Raw genomic sequence first — 11385 nt, 5'->3', positions numbered from 1 at the left:
TCCCTTGACCATAGCCGCAGTGCTCAAGGCCACAGTCTTAGGGCCTCTGGGGCTCATGTCCTGTTCAGAACCCCCACTTGCTCCTCCCTCCTAACACCTGCTCCCTCTGAGACCTCCCACCTCACCCCACCCCTTGTGTTTCCTGTGCTCATGTCAGCGCCCCCAGGCAGCATTTAGCGAGTACCTTCTGTGTTCAGTCAATACTGTGGCCTTGGGATGAGGACTGTGGGGCCTGCCCCTGTATCCTCCAGGGCCCCATAGTTGAGGAGCTTATGAGTCACGAGAGGAGGCTAGGGTACTGGGGACACTGGTCCAGGTTGCAGGTGGCCAGGCAGCCACTGATCGACAAATAAAAAGTGAGTTCACAGCCTGGGAGCCCCTGAGGAGCCATAAATCACTGAGAGATGACACACAAGCCGGAAATTAAGTGGCTGCAGTCGGGCTGGTGGGGCTGAGAGGGCCAGGGGAGGGACCAGGAGCCCCTCTCACCCTCAGTTTCCCCTCGGGAGCTGCTGGCCACATAATGGTACAGGTGATGGTCATTAGGCCTGGGGCTGGGTGTGGACCAGGGAGAAGGAGAGACCACAAACACCGGGCGGGCATGGGGCAGATGTCAGGACGGAGTCAGACTGATGGGCAAGTCTCTGCCCCATCTTTCTGGAGGCTGCGAGGGAGGGAGGGCAAGGGGACCCACAGGAGGCTTCAGGGCAGGACTGGTGGCTGGGGAGGAGTGGACTCTGGGTGGAGGCCTGCGGAGCTGAGGACCCTGGCTTCCCCCCAGGGAGGCGTCCAGGAGGCCCCTGATTCTTCTGTGCTTCCTCTGCACTGTCTCCTGATGGAGCAGAAACCCCACCCATCCAGCCTTTCCATGCTATGGAATCACTTATGGGCGCCAGGAACTAGGGCTGCCCGCTCCGTGGTCAAAGCAGGGATGTGTGTTGTGGGGGGGAGACCCCTCCATCCGAGGCAGAGAGAGAGAGATACTCTCCCAGGGGGTGGTCCACCGCACAGCCCCTGACCCGCCCCATTGATCCGGAAATGGAGGCTGAGGCCCAGAGGCGATCGATGGGCCCTAATGGACAAGGCAGTCCCTGGGGAAGGGGGGCACTGAGGGGTGGAGGAGACCCCCTCCCTCGTGCAGGTGGAGAAACTGAGGCCTCACCAGGCCTCGAAGGTCCATGAGGTGAATCTGGGCTGAGCCCCAGGCCTCCATGGAGTCAGGGGTTGGACCTGGGCTGGGCCTTGGGCAGCCAGGGATAGAAGAGACCTGGGTCCCCCCCCAACAGCAGGAAGGGGTGGGGGCCTGGGTGGAGGGCCCCCCCTTTCACTCCTGTCCTCCAGGAAACAGGTTCTCCCACCAGGATGTGAGGCCTCGCTCCCTGGGCCAGGGTTCCACTCCCTGGGCCAGGACCCCACAGTGCAGCCCCCTGGGGGTGGGAAAATCCTCCAGGATCCCACCTGCTCCCCTTTGCTCCTGCCCCCAAAGGAGCGGGGAGGGCGGAGAGGCAGAGAGAAGTAAGGAGTTATTGTCTGTGGCCTCCAGGAGCCCCCCACCCACCCACCCACCGAGCCTCTCTCCCTCCCTCAAGGCTTCCATGATTTGTCTGCAGGATCCACGGACCCTTCCCGGGCGTCCCTGTTGAAGAGAAGGAAACGGAGGCAGGTGTCAGGCGCGGTGTCCCAGCCCCGACGGTGGCCTGGGGGAGGAAGAAGAGGCGAGAGGGGGTGGTCGGCCCGGGAGCCTCGGGCGGGGGCGGGCTGAAGAGCCAGCCGCTAACCGCACGTGACGTTTGCGCCTCTAAGTGCTTAAAAGCCTCCTGTGGCCGCCGCTGGGACCGGCGGAAGGCGGGGGAAGGCCGGCGGGGGAAGGCCTGCGGAGGCCGAGGCTGAGGGAGCCCCCACCCGAGAAGGCCTTGGCCCTGAGCTAGGTGGCGCATCTGGGGAGCGTGGTGGCCCCCACCTCACTCCGCGGAACCTGAGGTCCCAGATCCGCGCCGCTTCCCCTGCCGGGCACCCCATCACTCCTCTGAAGCCCCGCCCACCGGGCCCACCGCCCGGCTCCCTCCCTTGCACCCCAGAGCACCTTGGCCTAGGTAGGGTTCCCCCCACCCCCCACCCCCCGCCCCGGGCTCCGCGCTCTGGGCCTCAGTTTCCCCATTTGCAAAGAGGGGGTGTGAGCTCCAGTCTCTGGGGGTTGGGGGTCAGGTCCAGTTTAACAGCTTTGGCTAGGCCGCCTCCTTCCCCCAGACTCAGTTTCCCCAACATTGTAATGTGCAGCAGGATCCAGGGCCCCACCTCCACTCAGTCTCTCTCCACTGGGACCCCCACTCCCGAAGGGGGAGGTGTTTTCCTTTCTGGGCCTCAGTTTACCCCTATTGGAGCAGAAGAGATCCAGCTGAGATCCATTTTACAGGTGAGAAGCTAAGCCTAGAGGAGAGGTTGGACCCAGGGGTCAGGCCAGAGCTGCCCCATTGCCTTGGGGCGGATAGGGAGGGAGGCAGCCTGACCACCGGGACTCCAGCTCCAGCAGCCAGGCTGGTGGCACAGGCCAGCCAGGACTCTTTATTCTGGGCAGGGCCACAGGAGTGGGTTGGCACCTTGGCTGGCCGGTCCTTGCAAGGTCTCCTTAAAGGGCAAAGATTAGAGCCTGCTATTACCCTCCTGTGGGGGGCACCTTGAAAGGGCCCTCCCTCTGGGGACCCGCTCAGCAATGCCCGCCCCTGGCTGGGGACAGTTTACGGCCCCCTCCATGCTTGCCTCTCTGCCCCCTGCCTGGTGTGCCAGAGTTATGGTTTGCAATATTGTGCTCCCCTCTGGGCCGGAGTGTTAATGAAGCAGCCCTGCCCTGTCCCTGCACACGAGGGGGCCTTTATTAACATCATTCATCATGCCCAGCCCAGGCTGCCATCCTAGATGCCCTGTGGCCAGGAAGGGAAACTGAGGCACATAGAGGTTAGTTGCTGTCCTGGCTGAGGGCACAGCTGTAGGAATCTGACAGACCCAGGTTCCAGCATAACCTCTGCCACCCCTCACGGAGGAGTCACCACTGTTCTCAGAGCCTCAGTTTGCTCATCTGGGAAATGGACTTATGGTATGTACCCACGATGAGGGCTCAGCCAGGGAGTTCCTAATGACCTGAATGGTGGGACCCATAAGGGCAGGACCTTTGGTCCCTACCCCCACAGCCCCAGCCTCTGTCACAACATCAGTCACCCTCATCAAATGTTTGTTGAATGACTTAATGAGGGTGTTTTGCGCCTGGACTCCAAATCAAGTGCTCTTGTTCACCAGCAGGCCAAGGCTGGAGGCACTGGCCTCCTTCTCCAGTGTTCATTCCTCCGGGAAGGCCCTGGGTGTGGAGAGGTGGTGGGGAACAGCCTCTCTCAGATGAGGGGGGCAGCGGGGGCACTGCAGGAGTCAGCCGTGCTGGCTGGCAGATCTTTAAATTAAAATACATATATACACCAGATAAATAACCCGGATCACATCCTGGTGACAGGCGGAATTAAGTCGCCCGGCTGGGGACCTGGCAGCAATGGCTGAGGGTTGGGAGTGGGGATGTGTCACTAGCTCTTGCCCCTGAGTGTCCCCTATTCTACTGGTGAACATTTCTGCACCCCTGGAGCTCCCAGGGACGGGGATTGGAGGGGAAGAGTCAGGGGATCTTAGGGGGTCAGGGAGTGAGATCTGGGTCCGAGACCTGAAATCTGAGCCCCAGGGTGGGTGCCTAGTCCAGGTCCAGGTGTGATTGACACCAACTCCTCGGTTGGGCGCCCTGGTGAATCAGGCAGGAGCCATCACACTGGGGAGACCCCACCCCAGGCCGTGGTAGCGCTGGGTGCAGGGCTGGGACAGAAAAGGTTTGAATCCTGGCTCGGCCCCCAAGGGCAGGAGCTGCAGCAGAACTTCCTCGTGAAGTCCTGTGCTCTTATCCCCACCCTTGTCAAGTTAGAGCCAGGGGGACCCTATGTGAGCACACAGGGAGGCCCCCAGGGGGCCCACAGAGCTGTGGGGTGCTCCCTGTCCTCATCCCTCTGCCTGAGTTCTGCTCAGAGGGGCAGTAAGGAGAGGGGGGAAGGGAGTTTTCAATTAAGGAGCAGCTAATCACCCAGCAAGGGCCGTTCTGGGGCCCAGTAAATCTATTATGAAAAGCCTCTAAATGTATGTAAAACCGGCCTCCGACAATCCCAGGATTAGGCCGCTGGGAGGGGAAACCGAGGCTCAGGCTGGCTGGTGGATTAGCAGAGCGAAGCCTCCGGAGGGCTGGGGGGAGCAGTCCCCAGGGGACGGGCGGAGGGAACAAGATCTTCTGCAGGAGAGGGCACCCATTCCCAGCGAGGGAAACTGAGGCCCAGACAGGCCCGAACACAGAGTGAAAGGAGCCCTCCCAGGGCACCCCCCCCTCAAGTGGACCCATCCTAAGCACGGGCCACCGCTCTCTGTCGCTCCTGCGCATTCCCACCGAGGGGAGGCAGCCTCCACGGATCTCAAACAGAGGGGACAAGTGTACGAGGGACAAGGTCTTTGCCCTGGTCAGAGCACCCAGGACCCTCAGTGGAGGAGCAGGATCCCAGGGTCATGACCAGGGTGCCTGGAACCAAGGCCTTTTTAAGCAGCTCCTATTCCTTTGTAGTTTCGGAATGTCTTTATTGAGCACCTACTGTTTGCCAAGCCTAGTGCTGAGGCCAAAGGGTAACCAAGAAGGAGGGAGCACGGGCCCGGGCCTGGGGTTTGGTGGGAGATAAAATGCCACCTGCGTGAGCAGTTCCAGTTCCCAGGAGAAGGAGAGGAGTCAGTGGGGAGGGCACTCCAGGTGAAGGGAGTAAAGGCTGGAGCCCAGGAGGCCCACGGCCGTGGTGGGAGGAGGCTCTTGGCGTTTTAGCACTGGGGGCCCCAGTCTTCCTCCCAGCATCATTGTGGAGCATTGACTCCCAAGGGGGACCACCCTCTGAGGTCAGTTTCCCCAGCTTGGCCCCGACACTCCCGCAGACCCCACTGGACCCTCACAGTCTAGAGTCTGCTAAGCGTCCTGCCACTGGGCCTTTGGTCCAGCTCTTCTTCCTCCCAGGACCCGTCCCCTCTGGCAGAAACCCTTCCAGGACCCACGTAGGAAGGAGGAGGTATGACCTGCAGAGCCAGTACCCAAGCCAGAGAGACCGAAGCACATGGCAGACAGCCGTTTCTACCCGGTCTTCCCCGGGCCCCTGGCCTGGCTCCCATCCAGCCACCTGCGTGTCCCTGCCGCACAGGTGCTGGGGAATGAACAGGAGGCGAGTGATTCCCATGACTCAGCTGGACCATGGTGGCCCCCCAATTCCTCCAGCTCACAGGTGAGGCTGCGCGGTCGGCCGGGGTAGGGAAGGCCTGGTGGGGCCGGCCTTGGGTCTGGGGCCTTTGTGGGCTGCTGGGTCTTGCTGTGTGATATGAGAGGTTGCGAGTGCCTCCCTGTGACTTGGTTTCCCCCTGTCGTCATCAGCGACGGCTTGATGCTGTTCCCAGCCCTGGGGGGGGCGTGTTGGGGGGCTCCAGGCGCCCCCCCACTGGTCTGGCCGTCAGTCAGGCCCGCGGGGTCCCTTCAAGTCGTCACGGCCCAGCAGCGGTCGCGGGAGGGATTATTCTGGCCTGTCCAGGATGGACTCAAGTGGAACCGACGCTGACGAGCGGAACGCGCCCCCGCGGGCCCGGCCTGCCCGCCTTTGTCCGCTGCCAGCCACCCCCCCCCCCCCCCCCCCCCCCCGTCACGGACGCCGCCTCCATCGCGCAGCCCCCATTCCCGCGCTCAGCCGTGGCCACTGCTGGTGGAGCCAGCACCAAACACGACGGGACCCTCAGCAGAGCGGCTTCCCGGCCCAGCAGCTTGGCTGAGTCCCTCCCACAGCCTCAGTTTCCCCATCTGCAGCATGGGCGTAGCCGCCGCAGCTGCCTGTTGTTGGAGGATTGAGGGGGACTGTGTGGGCAGAGGTGGCTGGGGTGGGGGCAGACACCCTCCCTGAGCTGCCGCAGTTTTCCCAGGGGTGTTGGGCCTAGCCCTCCACCCGGTCCCTCCACTGAGCCTTTGTCCAGGAAATTCGAGGTGGCAGGGAGAACGGATCTGCTAGCAGCCTGAAAGGAGCCGAGGCAAATTCTGTTGACCCCTAACCCCAGCCCCCTAATCCCAGGGTTGAGGCCCTCACTGGGAGGGGCCCTGAGAAATGGGCCGGGGTGTGACCCCCGCCCCAGTCGCCAAGGGGGGCTTCCGGGTCAGGGTCACAGGGGCTGCAGGGAACACGGCTGCCCCATTGGCCACGTGTCCGGTCACCACCCCGCGGAGGTCTGCAGGAGAAACTGAGGGCAGGCAGAGCCCTTGGAAGTCCCCAGGCCCTGACACCTCTAGGCTGGTGACCGGAGGTCAGCAGCTGCTTTCTCTGAGCCTGAAAATGGAAAGTTCATGGGAAGTCTGGCTGGTCTTGGAAGGCCGCCCACAGTCTCACTGGATGTTTGGCTCCTCACTGTCTCTGCCTCAGTGCACCCTCTGGGGTAGGGGATGACTAGGGAGGTACATGGCCCAGTGTCCCTCTGGGAAGATCCCAGGAGACCCTCACCTGGAGTGTGGGCAGGGGCTTTCTGACCTGCCCGCCTTCCCCTGCTCTAGACTCCTCCATAGCTCCCACTGTCTTCAAGACAGTTTTTCCCACCTGGATGGACAAGAGCCACGGAAATAGTGGCAAAAGCTTCCTCTCTGGGCCTCCCCCAATGATCAAGGGTGATATTAACAAGGGCTGGTGCAAGGATAAAATAAGGAACCACATTACTTGGGCTGAGTCCATGGCTAGGCACACAGCAGGCACTGTACAGATGCCACCTAGGATGGTGCTTGACTCGCTCTGGTCCTGACCTTGGGCCACCGTGCAGGAGAGTTTCACCTCTTTCCACTTCTGCTGACCTGGCAGGGCTGGCTAAGGAGAAACTAAGACAATTAATAACCAGATGCTTGTTAAATGCTTGAGGAAGAAAGGGGTGAAGGAATGAAGAGAGGGAGGTGTCTGTTTCTGGCAGCTGCAGCGACTTAGCCTCCCAGCTCCTTGGAGGCTGCCGCTAGGAGCCTTCGCTGAAGATTAAACGATTCTCCATTGCTGGCTGGGATGCGTTCGCACGCTCGGGCGCCCCTGTGCTCCCCAGCGGCCGCGTGTCTGTTCCACCCTGCCGAGCTGTTCCCCACGATCAATTTCAATTTGGCCTGGTCTCTGCCTCTGCAGCCTGACCCTCCTCAGGGGCTGGGGTTGGGGAGGGGGAGGTGGTGGTGGCTTCCTCAGCTTGCCCTACCAGGTCCTGGGCACCTGGGTCTGGGGACGCCATGCCTTTCTGGGCTTCAGTGTCTCAGGAATAATGGAATGACGAGGTAGGGAAGGGCGGTCTGGGACCAGACCTGTTTCATCCAACCTCATGCATTTCTTGAGTGCCAACTGTGCCTGATCCCGTGTGGAATGCTGGGGACACAGTGGGAACCAAAGTAGACAAAATTGAGCTGGAGTTAATCAGGGTAAGGGGACTGTTGGGTGTGGGGGGTCGGGGGGCACAGCACGTGCAAAGGCCCTGAGGCAGCAGGAGCACAGGGTCCTGGGGGAACACAAGGGGCAGGAAAAGATAAAGAAGGGGGGCAGGAGGAGCATGGAAAGCCTGGAGATAATATTACTCAATGGTAATCAACGTCTACATTTATTTAGTGCGTACTATATACCAAACATTGACCTGTTGGCTTTACCTGTCCCATCTTCCTGGAACCTCACAACAATGATGCCCATTTTACACATGAGGAAGCTGAGGCCGCAGAGGGGAGTTGCTGGCCAAGGTTTCTGGGGGGACAGTGGCAGAACTGGGTTTGGTCCTAGCTGAGATCTGTCCTAGGGTTCCAGGCAGGATGATGAGGACAGTATCTTCTGCAGTGGACCCTCAGCCACCACCACACATTCCTATCCATACACCTCTCCCACCTCCACTTACCCACCTCCGGGCCCCCCAGCCCCCCTCAGTTTCTGGGTTGAGGAAGGACAAACGGGGTCAGGAGTTTGTGGAATTTGGTTTGAACTCGCCTGCCCTTTCGAGTGACCTTGGTGGCATGCCTGTCCCTTTTGTGCCTCAGTTGCCTGCCCTGTAACAAGTAGGGGACTCTTGTTTCTCAGCCTAAGGTGAGCAGGGAACAGATGAAGCCCCACCTCTCACGGCTGTGAAGCCCTCGCTCCTGCAGCCCTGCTCTGGCCTGGGCGCGCGGTGCACCTGACAGAGGTCGGCCCCCTGTGCACGGGCCTGCGCCTTTCCTGGGCCACTGTCCTCCTGTGCGCCCGACCTTGCTCCGCACCCGGACATTGCGCCCTCCCTGGGCCCCGAGTGGCTCCAGGCTCCGGCCGCCGCTAGGTGGAGCGAGGAGGCCAGTAGAGACGGTGCGGGCGGATGAGCGCTCCGGAGCTGCCGAGGCCCAGAGCGGACGCAGGGTGCGGGGACTACCAGAGGGACGCCTGCGATCCCTCGCGCTTGAGCCCCCTGCCCTGCAAAGAGCGGCCCTAACAGGGGAGGACTGCCTGTGGGTGGGGCAGTCTGCCACGGGTGCGCGCGCCCGGAGCAGGAGGGGCCGTGTCCGGAGGGCGGGTAAAGACCCATGATTGCCGACCTTGACCTGCGACCCCTGACCCGGCCACGCTGGTGCCGGTGTGGATGCGGGACTCAAACAGAATCGTCAATTCCCAGGACTGCCTGCAGGCTGGCAGCTGGGGAAACTGAGGCTGGAGGCCCCACCTGCTGACAGGGGCTACGAGGGTCCTTCTGAGTTGGCGCGCTGCTCAGGCTGCGGGGATCCTCTCAGGTCCTCAGGACCCCTCCCCACTCAACCATGGGCAAAGACCGAGTGACAGGGTGGACAGTTGGGCTTCTCTGAGGAGGTGACATTTCAGCTGCAGCCTGAAGTATGAGGGATACTGGGCTGGGTGAGCTTTCTGCACAGAGGGGACAGCTTCTCGCTACCTAGGGGGACTGCAGGCTGGTGACAGAGGTGGAGCAGGCCTTCGCAGGCCATGGGGGGGAGTAGAGTTTTATGCAGAGGGCACTGGGGAGCCATGGTGAGTGAGAGTGGGGGAGTGACAACCAGGAACCCACTCTCTGTGTCTGTTCTGGACATTTCCCATCCATGGAGTCACAACTGTGTGTCCTTCTGTGTCTGCTTCTCTCACTCAGAATCGTGGTCTCCAGGTTCGTCATGGTAGCGCGTGTCGGTGCTTCTCTCCTTTTCAGGGCTTAGTAATGCTCCTGTGCATGGAAATTCCCATTTTGTCTTGTCCTTTCTCCATGTTGGTCAGGGTCAGATTCGTGTCTGTCGTAGGTAGGCAGCCAAATCCCACCCTTCCTCGGGGTGGGCCAGTGCCGACAGGCTGGGGTCCCTCAAGGATCCGCCCCCTCCCCACCCCCACCTTGTACCACAGGTGGCATCTGTCCCCTTCCCTCACCCAGAACTCTGCTTGAGGTCAGGCCGTCTAACTACCCCATTCTCCCTCCCTCCTGGGGCAACCAGGGCACCCCCAATCAAAATCCCCAATCAAAACCCTCAATCAAACTGTGATCCTCCCCTGCCTCAATCCCATGGCTCTCACCGCCCTCAGGGTTAATCTGGTTTCCAGGGCAGAGACATCCCTAATGCCACACAGAGATATGGGGGAACTCCTGGCCACGGGGGGGCGGGTCCCGGCTCAGTGAGGAAGGTTTGGGTGGCAGCAATTGGGGAAGTGGGGTGGCCCCGTCTTCTGGGTAAGGAGATGCAGTTTCAGGGGATACGATGTGAGTCAGGGCTTCAGAGAGCCACGTCTTAACTCAGGTGCCCAGACCCTGAGGCCCGCTTGGTGTTCCTGCCCTAAAGGAAGGGCCCTTGCGGGCGGCTCAGCGTCCCACCACTAATTCCAGAGGTAAGGTGGGGAGGGTGGTTGTCAGAGGCCATCTAAGATCTGGGAACATCCCCGGCCTAATGAGGGTCACCAGGGCCCCTGGCTGGCCACTGTCCCTCTGCCCCCACCCTAATGGGATTGGGACTTTTGAAGTTAATAGGAAATGAGGAGGCTCCCACATGGAGAATAGAGGAGAGGGCTTAGACGGGCCTTTGTGAGCAGGGCGGGCGGTGATGAAAGCACCGTGAAATCCATGGTGTCACCGATGCCCCGTGACCATGACAGGCTCCTTTACTTGAAGAAAAGAAGGGAAAAATCCCCAAACAGTTCCATGTGTGCATGTGAACATATATGTGTGTGTGTATGCGATGGCAGAGGCCCTGGTGCCGTGGTGCCATCTCAGCAGAGAACTCATGCCTGGGACCCTCACCAGGCAGGAGGGTCCGAGGTACTGGGGAGTTAGAGCAGCCAGGATTTTCAATGCTAGGCCTGAGTCACCCAGGGCAGGGAGCCCCACCCATAGCTCACTCCATTCTGCTTGCATGCCTCTGGAGATGGGAGGCTCACTACCTTGCAAGGTTTCCAGACAAGCTTCCTTGCATGTGGCCTTGGGTAAAGGTGAAGCTGTGCCTTATCTGAGTGTGGACTTCCAAAGTCAGGGAGGACAGGGGCACAGGCCAGGAGGGAATGTCATGGTTTAGACATTATTCAGACACTCACATACCATACTATTCATTCATTTGAAGTGTATTATTCATTTGTTTTAATATATTCCCAAGGTTATGTGTCCAACCACACAATTGATTCTAGAACATTTTCATCCTTCCCGAAAGAAGCCCTGTTCCCATCAGCAGTTACTCCTCTTCCTTCTCCCCTCCAAGCCCCTGACAACCGGAACTCATTCTCTGTCTGTGGATGTGCCTGTTCTGGATGTTTCCCATCCATGGAGTCCCACACTGTGTCCTTCTGTGTCTGCTTCTCTCACTGAGCGTCGTGGTCTCCAGGTCCGTCACGTGGTAGTGAGTGTCGGGCTTCTCTCCTCTTCAGGGCTGAGCGATGCTCCCGTGTGCAAAGGACACGTGTGTTTGTCTGTCCATCACTGATGGGCACTTGGGCTGCTTGTCCCTCTGTTGGAGTTTATGAAGGGAATACTGCTCTTGAAAATCTTTTACTCATCTGTTGCCTTGTGCATTTAACCGTCACGCAAGGTCAAGACCCACTGAGGCCAAAAGCAAAGTATGGGTCCCCACCCAAAGCAGGGTGTCTGTGGCCTCAGGGAGAAGCCTTGTGCAGAATTAGGGCTGTGGGCCCCGTGTCTTTCTGGGCACACCGGCTTTCCACCTAAAGGCAACTACATAGGTGGTCATGGCTTGCATGCTGCTGCAGATGGGAGTCTCAGTCACCACTGTCGTTGGAGGGCAGGCTAGGTGTGTGAAGGAGGTGTCCCTCTGTCCATGATCCCTCAGTTTTCTGTTCAGAC

Source organism: Sus scrofa, chromosome 2 (genome assembly GCF_054392235.1).
Source record: "Sus scrofa isolate SSC_HxYL_T2T_F1_AM1 chromosome 2, Sscrofa_HxYL_maternal_Yorkshire_Landrace_v2.0, whole genome shotgun sequence".
NCBI lineage: Eukaryota > Metazoa > Chordata > Mammalia > Artiodactyla > Suidae > Sus > Sus scrofa.
This window is presented reverse-complemented; position numbering follows the sequence as displayed.